General features: G+C 32.8%; 1 protein-coding gene across 2 annotated transcripts in view; it reads left to right on the top strand.

Moving 5' to 3' along the window:
• The window catches only part of LOC111687431 (myb-like protein I), a 37,543-nt gene that overhangs the window by 7,648 nt on the left and 14,869 nt on the right, over positions 1-15,026 (top strand). The window lies entirely within an intron of this gene.

Here is a 15,026-nt window from a genome sequence, read left to right as displayed (position 1 = left end):
AATTCCTACGGGTTTCACCTAGGACAACACAATCCCCCTATCGCCAATATAAGTGAAAATTTTGTTTCCTTGAAATTTAAATTTCACTCGGAGGGAAAATTGCTATCGTGAACTTGTTGTGAACAATTCATTCACAATAGTTGATTTTGTATGGAACAGCTGTTCAATGTTTACAAAATACCATCAACAAATTTCACAACAGGGGAATTTTTTTCGGAACAAAAAAGTTAGTTAACGAAAAAAGTGAAATGTGAATGTTAAATGAATTAATGGACGAGTCCTAGTCCTTTGAGGAGTACTCTTTACATACGTTTGCGGAAAGTAGTAACGTCTGATGTTTAAAATGTTGCACCTAATTCTTGAGAATTTTCCAATTAGTGTTCGTGAGGGGATATAGCATCCAGAATAATATCGATTCCATGAGGTTTTGATCTTTTTGCGGAAAGTATTAACGACTGATGTTTAAAAAGTTGCACATAATTCTTGAGAATTTTCTAATTAGTGTTCGTGAAGTAATATAACATCGAGATTCCAAGAGTTTTTGATCTAATTTCAAAGACAGGTAATGATAATGAAAGAACTTCAGAGTGTCACTGTCCTCACCACAGTCGTCGTCGTCTGAATCCCCAACGCCCGACTTTTTATAGTTGTGCCCTTGATCCTGTCTTATGGGACTCTCTCTCAAACATTTTTAATTCTGCTCTCGTTGCGTGGAATGGTTTTGCGCTCATAAAGTAAACTACCCCGACCTTTATTCTATTTAAAGCAAATTATTTCGTTATTTCGTTGCTGTTTATTCTCGAGTGACCTGTTACTTAAATGATATAAAACTTTCTTCTGAGAGAGTATTCGGCTAAAGCATTCTTAGAATCCAATGCGGTTTTAAACATTGCCATCTGATATTGTCCGGACTGCATTCTGCATTCCTTTATTGCTCTTACTTCTGTCTGAAATACAGATTGCGATTTCTGGGACTTCCAAATATAACTTCAGGTCTATGTAGCAATGGATTTGTACGGGTGTTTGCTCGAATATTGCGATTGTCTAAGACTTTTTATCTAGGATCAGTATTTCAAAGTTAATGATGATGACATATTCTATGCTGATTTGCGGTCGGGCATGTCCAATGATTATGTATAGTCTTCTAATGTGTCCAGTAGACATTGTTGGCGTTTCCTTTAACCGCTTTTAGCTAGTTCGCCTAAAGTTATGAGCCGTTCTGCTGTAAGTACGGCCACATTTCTATCTAGCAACGTTTCCGGAAGTGTACTTGACGTAGAGATATGACACCATTTATACTCACTTTTTGGCCAAAGAAGTCCAACAGATTAATGAAACTCAAGTAAGAATTAGTTTAATTACACATTTATTAAGTCAATGTATCAAAGTAGAACTAAGGATCATTTCAAGCCTATAGTTCTCCTACTTAGTGCCCAGCAACGATGTGCCTTCTTGATCTTATCCTCTACGTGGTGTTTCCGTTTAAACTCTGTCTGTTACCGGTATCTTTTTGCTTAGAAAATAATTATAAATGTTTGTCTTACTTGTTAAAAAACAGGTTTCCGTCTTCGCCGGGTTAACATCTCGGTTGAGCCCAGCTTAAGGCTATATTCAGAGCGTCTTCAGGATTTTTATATAAGTAATTTGGATCCTTTCCCCTTCGAATTATAACGACATAGCCCTACTATGCAGGCTATGTCGTTATAATTCGAAGGAGTGTATGTATATTGATATTTCGAAAATCCTCCTAAAATTCCATCATTAAACTTATAATTTTTCTACCTATGCCTATACCGCGAACCGACACTGTTATTAAAATAATGTTCAAAAATATATTCCATATAATTCACATCCATATGTACATACAATCGACATGTGTATAAAAGTAAATTGTGCGAATGTTTTTCGTGTATGTTTGTATTTTAAAGTATCTATGTGACTGTTAGTGTGTGTAAATTTCAAAAGTAAGTGGGCAAGCTTTAAAACTTTACACACACACACATACTCACGCACACATATCAAAACGTAGATTTTCTCCCTTTGATGCTTTTGGGAATAGATGGACAGACATTAGCAGATGAACGAATTTATAGACGAAAAATTTAAATGATGTAATGGGTTTAAATTTATGGAAAGAGAAACTGCTGCTCGACAACGATGACGACTTCAACTCTAACGAGGAGGAGAACGAATAACGAGCAAAGGATTGAATTTTGTGTTTTTAAAACCAAAATTGTTGGTCGCATTTTTGAAACCCCCCAATTGAGGTTGTTGTTTTTGTTTTAAACAAAAAAAAAAAATCGGTTGTATTTAAATAGCAGAGGGTAAAAATTTGTACCTACAACAGAAAATTAAGGTTTGTCAGAATTAATTTTTATAAAATGTAAAACGCTAAAGTTAAAAACAACACCTCAATTTATATGTATGTACATATATATTTGTATATGAACTATACATATGTATTATATACATATTTAGTTATGTATTTGGTTCTATGTACTGATAACACAAAACAGGGATGGATGTTAATTTATGTTAAAATTTTATGCACGAACAAAATACATACATATACATACATACGGGTTTATGAATGTCTGTCTATCTATCTGTGTAAACTTATGAAGAAGGATAATGAGAAGGAATTTAAGTAATAAATTATTAGAGATACAACTAAACAAAAAAGGGGTTGTTCGTTTGTTTATTAAAACTTTAAAAGAAAACTAAATGTAAATGTTGCCAAAAATATAAAAAATAGGTTTAAAAATTTAAAGATTTGTGAAGTGAAATATGTGAAAAAAATCCTACGTATGTTAATATGTTTGTATATCATATATTACGAAATATAGGAAGCAAAAGGAAATCTTAAAATCTTTTTTACTCTGTGCAAGGAGAGAGAGAGAGAGAGATATATATATAAATTCTATATATAAAATGCACTATTTTTACACACATACATACAATGTATTTCTTATTATAACAACAATGTTTGCAAGAATGTAATAAAAGACAAATGTACAACAATAGTATTAAGTAATCTTAATCAATAGTGTTGAACAGTTATTAGTTATTCGAGTAGTTGATTTTAAATAAGTAAATAGTTCACAAAAATATCGGAAATGTCCTTCAAAAGATGCTATCCAAGTGTTGAATTTGTAGATTTCGCAAAGTGCAACCATCTAGATGACTTAAGTTAAATATTAATTTTGTTGTAGCTCTGTCCTGGTTTTTTAGCACGTTTCATTCGATTCCAAAAATTGGTTGTATTTTACGAACAATTCGATTTAAAAGATTCTGGTATTGATATCCCCATATCTCCTGTACTTTGGACAATTTCAAAAAATAGCTATGAATATTTTTTGGAACATATTCAAGAATTACTAAACTGAAAAGCCTTGCAGTTTCTACCAAAGAGGTCCTGAAGCATAACCAAATGTTAGCGATAACTGTGTTTTGGAACATTTCCAAGCTATGTCGATTTGGAACCTGTTGACCTTACCTCAAGTCTTTTAAGTATACGGTTGTCAAAGCGCTTCACTGGAGAGTTCATTTTATCTAATCTCTTGCCAAAGAGATACTAATGCGTAATCAAAAGGAGACAATTACTGAACACAATAATATTTATCCTGGCCACAGAGTACCCTACTATTTCGCAACTACCACAAAATAGTAACAAGCCATTTCTAAATTAAGTTAACCATCTCTGAATAGAGATCCACTTAAGAACACACAGCTGTTAAACTTATTTTGTTTATACCGACAGAACTGAAGTAGTATCCGTTGGGCCTTAAATATGACACTATCAGACTCTCAATCAACATTCTTTTTCCACGATTAAGGTCCTTGTCAAAGATCAGAAGAGGATACGATGTCGAAGTGCTTAACGTGAATATATTCCTTGGCGGCATAATTTCAAAGGGGTTTTATTTACCACAGGATGGCCTTTTTGGCGATCTACTACCGCCCCTTCGTGTACCTTATTAGCCGGGGTCAATTTTTGTACATGATTCTGTCGGTCAATGTACAAGCACTTTGATCGTGTATTCGAGCTATTTAATCATGGACCATTGTTGCCCCATTGTTTAACTTCCAATGTTCAAAAACTTCACTTCCGATTACAAGCACGGATATTGGATGACATCTATTGTGTCGGCAGCAGCACTTAGAGACGTAATCGGAAGACTGAAAGTCGAATCCATCAAAAGAGACAAGGACTATACTTACTCACTGAAAGCACAGTGTGCTAAATCTGGTATGAACATAGTAAACTCGAACATTCCCGTATTAGGTAGGAAAGTTCAATGGTATCATATGTATTTAACACACTCATTCTAGTTATACGGTGGGTAAGACCCATATACCCCTACATATAACCCATATCATATATACCAACTAATTCATTTACAGCGCTCAGTCCCATATTCAGTCCTCTGTGGGGTATCTGTAGTCTCAGCAACAGTACCGAACTTATCCTACAATATAGACTTTACCGCACATCTGTCTTTAAACCACGAATTTGGGTTTTTAAATGCAGCCACCTAGCGACTTCTCCAGTGACATGGACAATTCAATATCCGAAACTCTGCTCTGTGTGCTACCGGTTCCCGTGGTACCAGATTATTTGATTCTCTGGTTTTACCTTATGTCAAATCATTCCAAGAAAAGACTGAGGATATATTTGATAATCACCAGTTTATAGTCCTGGAAGACTAAACAGAGTATCGATAGTAATAAAACTCGTATAACAAAATATATTATCCATTCGAAGCCCTAAGTGACAAAAAATTTAGACAAAATGTTGACGAAAAATCAAAAATTAATAACAAGAGCCTTTGGGGTCGTTCCCATGATGGATCCGTACTTCTTTAATAAAAAACGAGATTTTCACATTATTTCAACAAGTATGTGTGATCCAAAGAAATGTTGTCAATTTAAAGGTATTACGGAATTTTGAAGTTATTTAAAAATTCTTACATCTTCAGAGCCAAAATCATAAATCCTTTGAACTGGGTTTCTAATTAACATTAAAAAATACACGATTATTCAACAAAAAAGTAAAGAATCTACACATCACTAGTTATTTTATTAGTGGCCACAGTAGTAGTTGTTGTTACAACATTGCTGAAGCTGTATGTATTTCGTTACTTGCCGCTGCTGCTGCTGCTGTAATGATACCATTACAACACGTGTTCTCTCTCACATGCTGGGTGTAGAATAAGAAAAACTACTAAGTATCCTGTTACCACCACCCATTTCTAAATGAGTAAAACTGTGAGTTGAGATAAATATAGTTTTAAATCTCTTGAATCTTACGTATGTAAGTTCATTTTCAACTAATTCTCTTAAAATTATACTTTTGGAAAAATAAAACAGGTTTTGACTTTCAAATACGAATTATTTCCAAAGAAATGAAACTAAACAGAAAATGTAAAGAATCCCGGAAACAGGAAATAATACGTAAAAGTAAATATGTGTTTTTTCTGTTTGTTCAACAATAATGCATACGTGACACATGGTTTTCAATGTTTTTTACTTTTTCTTCAAGTAATTCTTGGTAGTCGTAAATTATATAATGTAACATTCATATATTTGAAGGTATAATAAGTATTCTGGGTATTTTTAAGGTCGATTGGAAGTTAAATGCCTTTAATATTCTTATAAATTATTTGCAAACAATTGTAAGACTTATTATTAAGTAAGCAGGAATTAATTATGGAATTAAATCATTTTACATCTCCGGTCAGTACGGACTTAAACATTACACTTTCTGTTTACCCACCTGAGGGAAAATTAAGAAAATAATTAAATATTTCATTACAGAAATTCTCTATAAACATTTATCGATTGATAAACTCAGTATCATATTTCCCGTTAATTCGACTTTAAATTTTCTTTTCATAATTATTTGAATATGTAAATATGTACCTGTAAATATAAATAAGTTTTATTTTATTTAACTTGAACACTACTATAAGATACACAATCATAGATACATTTATACATATTTTTATACAACCAATTATTACTATTAACGCTTTGGTATAAACGGATATTATCCATGTATTTTTCGCACATACACATGTTTATAGATTTATACACATTTATGGTTCGTGAGTGTGTGTATATCTGTGTGATGTGTGCTTGTGATTGTTTGTGAAATCATTGTTAAACATTATAACAACAATAGTGAAAATCATCGCTACTAAATTCAAAATCAACACTTGACTTGCGTCCATTATAACCACTTTGTTCGCAAAAACCAACAATAACAAAAACACACAAGTACAAGTACAAACACAACGACAACAAACATAATAACGTCAACGGCAATAAAAACAAGAACAAATACAGCAACAACAATCATCAACTCATACATACACACTCCAACTGAAATACAAACATACATACACTTTGGCACCAGTTTCGAAAGAGTAAAGTTATATAGAGTTTATATACAAGGAGTACTAATGTATGAGGACGAAATGAAATTGCAAAATGGAACAAGAAAGAACTTTATGGTTATGTTTTATATTCAAAACGCTAAGTGTTATCGATTCCTGGTTGCGAATCTTCATTACTTAAAGGATCCACGAGAACAATTCGTGATCAATTCCTGATCACAAAGACATCCACGGGGCTAAATAAATATTTGATTCGATCATTTAAAGGATATTTGGAATCAAGTGATGGCAGCTCTATATGAAGTATTAGTATTACCGAAAGATGGCACTAAAACTAGAAATTGCTTATGGGAAAAGTAAGATTAGATAACTTGATTCGGTATGACTAAAATCGAAAAGCTGTATTCGTCCAATGATGACCTTGTTCCATAAGGAGTTTTCTTTATGACTGAAGGTTTTCCAAAGCGCTCTTTTTATTTTATTTCGGGATCAATTCTTGAGCCTGAATCTCCACTCCTAAAAGGCTCCACACACAAAAAACACGCTATATTCGATTATAGAGAAGGATACTTGGAATCAAGTGTTGAAAATGGCTTTTTATAAAGAGGCTTCAATAAATCAACTTTTATGTTAAGTTTTTATTATACCATACCAGAAACTTCTTTCAGCCTAAGACACTGAAAACTAGGAAATGCTTATAGGAGTGGAAAGATTACTGAGATAACTTAATCTGGGAGTGACTAAAATCGCAATGTAATATTCGTTAAACGATGGTCTTGCTCTATTTTTCAAAGCGCTCATCTCTTACTTGAAAACCTAATACTGAAAAGTCGACTATCGGGATAAATTCCTTAGCGCGAATCTCCACTCCTAAAAGGATCCACTATAAAAAAACAAACATAATGTTCGATCATTTAAATGATCATTATAAAGTTTGAAGTATTAGTGTTTATTTTTTGAAAGGCGTTTCCCATTGATCGAGGAAAAGCTTCAGACTGAGGCATTGGAAACCAGGAAAAGCGTGATAAGATTACCGCGATAACATGTTCCAAGAGTGACTCAAACCATGAAGCAATATTTGCTATATTATGGTGTTGCTTCATCCTTTATGAGAACACTCTGATAAGAGATTATTTGAAATCCTAAACGACGAAAGCCTGACAATGACCTTTTTTATATTTATTGAATAGGAGGAGGAGTGATATTGGCTTTGCAATTCTTACATTTAATCGGTGAACCATTTCAACAATCTACCAACTTAAGATGGGTGTTGGCTAACATCGAAAGCGAAATTTACCCCGCTTTGTCATGAAAATTGTGTTCAGTGTTTATACTGGTGTCAATGCTTCTGATCGTCAGATGTTGGAGAGCTTATTATGACGATTATCTTTTCATTTGTAAAAAAATCATATCCGCCATTAAGCTACAAGTTCTTTAATTGTAAAAATGAAAATAATAAATATGTTACGATCAAAATTTTATTTTAGTTGCCGAATTTTGTAATACGAATGGAATTCTTACGAAAAGATAAATGTTGATTTCAATCCAATTCTTTTGAAAGAAACTTCAACGTGTGAAACATGTAAACTTGTTCCTGTAAATTGTTCTGTATCTGAAGGCTTAAGAATAGAAAGGAAGGCTGGATGTTACAACAAAAATCTGTTCTACCAGATTACTTTTTACATTAAGCATTAATATTGACAAAAGGTACTTTTTCAAGTTTAAAAAATGTACCAAAAAAACATTTAATTGTTAACCTCTCTGTTGCAAACAAATAGTAAAGTACAAACTGAATTTAAACATTATAAGTTGGAAAACAAAAAAAGCTACAAATACACATAAACGCACACTCATTTATTAACACATGTAACTTAAATATACATGTAATACTTACATACATACACATCATCGAGCCACGTTTAAAAACACATTCATTCGACACAAATACACGTACATATGTACTAGTTGTACTCATACCAACTAAAAACATGACACATAGACATTGACTACACAAAAAGGATAATGAGTCTATTTGTGAACATTTGATATGAAATAAAGTTACAATGTGTGATATTTTGGTTTTGTTAAGTGCGTTTCTGTGTGTGTGTGTATGAGAGAGAGTGTATTTACATGTGTATAGCCCCCAAATGTAGGCAATAAAATGTTTTAATGAATATATATATGTGTGTGTGTTAGCTGGAATATATATTTTGGGTGGCTTGATAACAACCACATTTAAAGACGGAAAAGACGACGGTTTGATTAAAATGGTTTGTATAATAATAAACGTGTATTAAAAGACACACGCACACACATGCATTAATACATACATATTTATACATTATTATGTATATATGTGTTAACATACAGTACGTATGTATATATACTTTTAAATGTGTGTATATAGAAACACATACCTATATATAATGTGGTGCCTTGTGGCTACGACATGTGTGTTTATGTATGCGTTTATGCTTTAATATGTCATGGAGTTTATGTACGTGCATATTTTGAACACCGTTAAAGGTGGACGGACATACAGTTTTGTAGTTAATCCATAATATATTAAGATTTATATAACCATACATACCTACTTATAAACAAGAGTTTATGTATCCAGGGACATTTTCTTGGCTGAAGAAAAAACCTTTTGTTTTTCCCTGAAATTCCAGGAATATCTGTAATTTTCCAATCTCTTGCTTAAATATCTTTTTGGTGTCTAGAATTAGATTAGTTGTGGGTTAATTTAAGTCACACACATTTCTTCTGTTATGGTTAAGCTGTAATAGGACCTTTAAAATCAAAATGACTTGGCCCTAAACGCTGTTACTGATGAGCTTTGCCTCTTCCTTTAGATTTGCCAATTTCTGCTCCTGTTTGTAGGATACAAATTGAAGAATCTATAAGGTTACCAGAAGAGCAATAATTCATATTTCCTTAGCTACAATTTTGAATATTTTTGTCAGATAATATTCGAACGAAACTAAGCTCGAGAATTTGTTCTTATACTTTAGTCTCTTGGTAACCCACATAATGCCCCAAACAAAAGAATTCGAGCATCTTCTTGATATGTCGAATATTAACTGGCTGCCTTGTGACAATCACTACCCTCACTGACGAATGAATTATGTTGGAAATTCTCCTCAATCGCATTCACTATTATCCCGGCATATTGTGAAATAACATGGAATTCATGAGGAAGCCAAAGAAAATCACCATCTATAAAATACATCAGTTCTTTACTGCGCGAAGCCAGTAATTATCATCAGCGAAGTCTTTAGCAACATGTTTTACCATCTCGACTAAGGAAGTCAATCTAAATCTTGGCGACTGATCGTGCACCAGCCAGAAATCTTTCAGCTCTTACTTGACACCCTTAGATCGTGCCACCGCTATCGGTCACAAATTGCCAAGTAGAAACAAGATCATCAATGCACTACACATCTGTACTTTGGGGTATGGATGAAAAACACGTAACGATTCATCTACATGGGGAAAGGAAGTTCCTTTTAGTCAAGGAAACAATATTATTTTTACTAAACATCCGTTTTACTCTCAGATCTCCTAGTGCAATCATGTTTCATGATTACAAGTTGTAAAATTAACAAACTTAATAATAATCTAGTAAAGAATTAATATTTTTTACTCTACAGCACCATATGATTCAGCACAAAATTACTTCCGAACCCATGCAACCTTACCAAAACTTCTGCATAGGTTTCACATTTCACTCGAGATTATTAAGATGTATCTTTAAAATGTATCTTTAGGTGTAATCGATTAATTCCGAATATCTTACCTAATCCCAAAATCACCAGAATTCTGGGGATTTTAAACCCTATTTTATCAACCATTTCATACATACGTAATAACATGAATGTTTACTTTAGTGAGGTGGTTCTTGAAGCTAAAAGCCTTAAGACATTTTCAAAATCAAACAATATGAATAATGATACAGAGCAATATGTGCAAAATATGAAAATAATAAAATCGAATTGTGCAAATATTTTTGTTAAAATAAACTTTTTTTGCATAAATTTCTTTAACAAACCCACATGTCGTTTACAAATTTATGCAGATATTTATTATTTGTTTAATTCTATACCAAATTATTAAATACATTTTCGTGTTTTAAATAAAATTTTTGGAGATTTGTTTAATTCTATTCAATAATATTATATTTTGAATTTCGTATTTTAAATAAAATTTGTGAAGATTTAGAGATTTACAAATTAAATTTAAGATTTTGTAATTAGAAAATCGTCTAATTTGTTTTCTGTTTAAATAAAACTACCAGAGAGCCAAGGAGAAAGTGCCTAAATACAATTTTAAATTCTAAACTTATGTTTATCTGTTAGCAAAGACTATTGATCAGTTGAAATCCATTCTATGACATTCCTACTTAAAACACAATTATCCTTTCAATACAATTACGACAATTTTTAATTCATTTAAATCTAGTATTGTCCTTAAATGTAATTAGGTTTTCAACAAAATTATGTATTTCGCATGTTTTGTATTCATGTCTGTCCGTATGTCTTTCTGCAAACTACAATAATATTTGAATTTATAAGTAGTTCGTTTCATCGCCTTTAACATATTTCGTGTTGTATTGTTTCGTCTTCTCATTATCCTTAAACATCCTTTGAATATACTTACATACGTTTCACCCAACTTCATTATTAACATTACACAATAATGATGAGGTTGATTGTGATTTCTATCATTTCCACACATGTAGAAATTTTGTTAAGAACCTGCAGGACGTGGAATTAATTGTTTTTATACCCCACACCACTTTAGTCGGGAGGGTATATTGGGTTTGTGCTAATGTTTGTAACATACAATACCCACCTATACCCACCTTAAAGTATACCAATCGGCTTAGAATCTGAGTCGATTAAGCTATGTCCGTCCGTCCGTCTGGCTGGCTGTCTGTCCATGTAAACCTTGTGCGCAAGGTACAGGCCGCAATTTTCAAGATAATTGGATGAAATTTGGCACTCACGCTTCTTTTGGTCCAAGGACGAAGCCTATTGAATGGTTAAAATCGGTCAATTATTTCGACTAGCCCCCATACAACCGTACCCCCCAAATAGGTCCTTTTGGCTTATAATTAATTAAATGATCTATTATGTTAACACAAAACTTAGTTTTATAGAACTTTAAATGACACTACCGATTTTTGTAATGATCGGGCTTCATTTGACCCTATCCCCCATACAAACTCCCCTTCATAAATGACTTAAAGGTCAAAATTAACTTACAAACACTAATAACACTTTTAAATTCTACATAAATAATATTGATGAAGACTTAACTCCCCCTACCAACATTTTTTAAGGATAGGGCCATATTTTGTCCTACTCCCCTTTGAGCACTCTTAAAAAAAATTTTTTTTTGCCAAAAAAAAAAGAAAAAATATTCCGAAATAAAGTTAATGAAACAAACCAAATGCTTTATTTTTTTAAATAATCCCCATTTTTAACATACATACAGACTGGTGTAGGGTATCATATAGTCGGCTACGCCCGACTATACATTCATACTTGTTTTAATTTGGAACTAATTGAAGATGACGTATATTCTTCTTAGAAGGACCAAACTTTAACAACTTTCCTTATGGAGTTGTTAGTGAAATGACTAGTGAATAGTAGTTGTTTAAGCCGGCTGCACACAAGTAATATGATCGGTGAAAATTTTGAGTAGACTAGTATGGAAGGGATCATCCGAACGCAATATGTAATGAAACTATGACACATTGGAAGAAAATATGGATGAATAATTTTAATCATATGACTCTCTTCATTTTTTTGAAACACATACAACCTTCCCACATGTTGAGCTAAAATATAAATTTAAAGAATATACAATGATGAAATTGCTCCTTGTGTGTTCGATTCCTACCAGAGATAATATTAAAAGAGCGCACGACAGGCCCGCTAGTGGTTTAAACCTCTACTAACTACTACAGTTACTTTTAAGGATTTTACTTTGCAAATTAATTCGCTCTAGACCAATTAAAAATTTTCCCAGCTGTGACTTCCTAGATTAGTTGGTAGTTTTCTAGACTGTCAGTACGTAGGTCATGGGTTCGATTTCCACAAGACACTCTGGTAAGAGTCTTCCCATTTCAAATACATTCTTCTCCATTTCCAACCTAAAGATTTCACTGATTACTGGTAATGCATTGATAGTAAATTAAAAGCTTTATAGCTCTCAAAACTTCAGGGTACTTTGTTAAGATAATTTTATTGTGTTTTTACATACTTGTGCATGTGTATCATTTACCATTCCTTTAAAACGCTTGGTTCTTTTAGTCTTCATCCTTTATACATATTGTGTTTTTTGTTCTATTGATTTTTAACATAATCAAACATTATATAGCAGTAAATAGATATGTATTTGTAAGGATGTGTAGACAACGAGTGTATTGTATCTGTCTGTCTTCGTCTTCGATTTGATGTGGCTGCGTTGATATGTATATTTTTTTATGAATGTAAATATGAATGTTTTGCTATGATGAACAAATGTGTTTGTCTTCGTATCTATACATTTATATTTTATAATCTTAACACACACACACTTTCCAACTCATTCAATAAGTCCTGTCTTACTATATTAAGTAAGTTGACTGTGTCTTTATATTATACATGTAGTATGTATATTAGGGTGGTTCCCCTCAAAATAATTGATCATTATTATTAATATTATTTGGCTTGTTGTTCACTCTTTTTTATGGGAAAAATAGATCAAATATATTCACTCTTAAGAGTCTTCTCTCCTACTCTGCCTGGTTTCAGGATCTTCAGAATTTACCCACCATTCCATTATTCCAAGTGGCCCATACGACCATTTCTCTTTATGGAAACTATATCATGTCTTTCATTGCTGATTATTCACGATAGACACACATAATTCCGAACCTGAAGAGCATTTGGTTATGCCTGTTTAAAACCAATACGACTGTTTTCTCTAATCTCCCATCTGAAACCAATGTGTCAATGCCAATTTCTCTTTTCGATAAGCCATTGGGTACATCTCTGATGTCAGTGTATAACCTGTCCTGTTGTTGTTGTAACAGCTCGACTGTGGCCGATAGTTCTTTCCTTGGAAAAAAACTTTCGGTTGATACAGCTGTCGCTGGGTTGAAAATTTTTGGCCGAGTATGATTCGGGTCGTTCCGGAGCGAAGATCCAATTGTGGGACGAACCTGTCCTGAAAACGGTTTTGGTTAATTTTCATAAAAATAAGACCGCTTCGTATTCTTCCCCAATTAAGCGCAAATGTACGCTTAACACCCTGTAATGAAATTGGTATAATGCACTTTTTTTAAAGGAGTATTGATCTTATTACTCTTTTATAAAGCCAATTAATTGTTGGACTGAGATAAATCACCAGCCCTCATCCTCTCTATTGTACGTGGATACATATTTACAAGGTATGTTGACTATAGTGATATGGATTAATGTTGTCGTAAGAAGTACAGATACGAAAGTTACGATATTATTTGAGTTTCAGAATCAAACGGCTTTAATAGTGTCAGTTTTCACGATATTTCATGTCATAAAGTAAAAAGGTAGTTCAAGGTCTGCTTTTGAGAAAGAAAGGTTAGGATTAGCAATTTACACCTCATATATATGGCTGTACAAATTTGTTTAAAGAATGTATTGGAGCGAACAGAGTTCTTGACATAAATGATCGATGGCTGAGATGAAATTTAACAGTATAGTGCGTTTTGAATTCTATAAGGATTGGTCGGCACATTTGGACTAGAAGGAATTGGAAAGCGAGATTTGCATGTAGGACTATTCACTTCGGTAGTTATGTCTTCTCTGGTCGACGCATTAGAGGTAATAAATAAGGCTCTTGGTCTTTAGCAAAATGCTTGTATATTGTCCAACCACCCTTCTACAATAGTTCCTTAGTGATCTCAGCATGTTGCATATTTAGTAAGGCGTTGGACCTTTTAGTCTATCCACCTTTTAGTCTACCCAGGGGTCCTATGTATGTTAAGAATCAAACTTTTGTCTTCCAACAAAAATGTTTAGTTATTGGGAAAGTTTTGCTCTGATTAGATATTCTAGGTCGTTATTCTAGGAAACCGTATAAAGTTGTTACTCATCAAAATTGACGTTTATTCTATATAATCACCCCTATCGCCAATCATCATTTCACGTAAAATATGTTTCCTTTTCACTTTTTTCGTTCACTAAATTTCTTGTGAAATTTGTTGATGGAATTTTGTAAACATTAAACAAAATCAACTATTGTGAATGAATTATTCACAACAAATTCACGATAGCAATTTTCTCTTCGAGGGAAATGAAAATTTTAAGGCGACAAAACTATTTGCTATAGGGTTGAATGTTGGTGATTTTTTATTAACCATAAATTTTGGAATAAACAATTTTTCTTAGAAATGTATCGAAAAAGATTTCTGATGTTTTAGGTCTAGAGTAAAAAGTCACAGTAATCGTTATAGATCTGCAGGATCTGTGCAGTATATAGAAACTATTGACCTCCCATTTTCCAAACTTAACTTTTATGATATTTTCGGAATCAATAAGAGTTGGAAATCAAAATAAAACCACAAACCACTAATATTTATCCCCAATTGAATTATCA

Source organism: Lucilia cuprina, chromosome 5 (assembly GCF_022045245.1).
Source record: "Lucilia cuprina isolate Lc7/37 chromosome 5, ASM2204524v1, whole genome shotgun sequence".
Taxonomy (NCBI): Eukaryota; Metazoa; Arthropoda; class Insecta; order Diptera; family Calliphoridae; genus Lucilia; species Lucilia cuprina.
The sequence above is the reverse complement of the archived record's forward strand: the minus strand, read 5'-3'. Positions and strand labels throughout refer to the sequence as shown.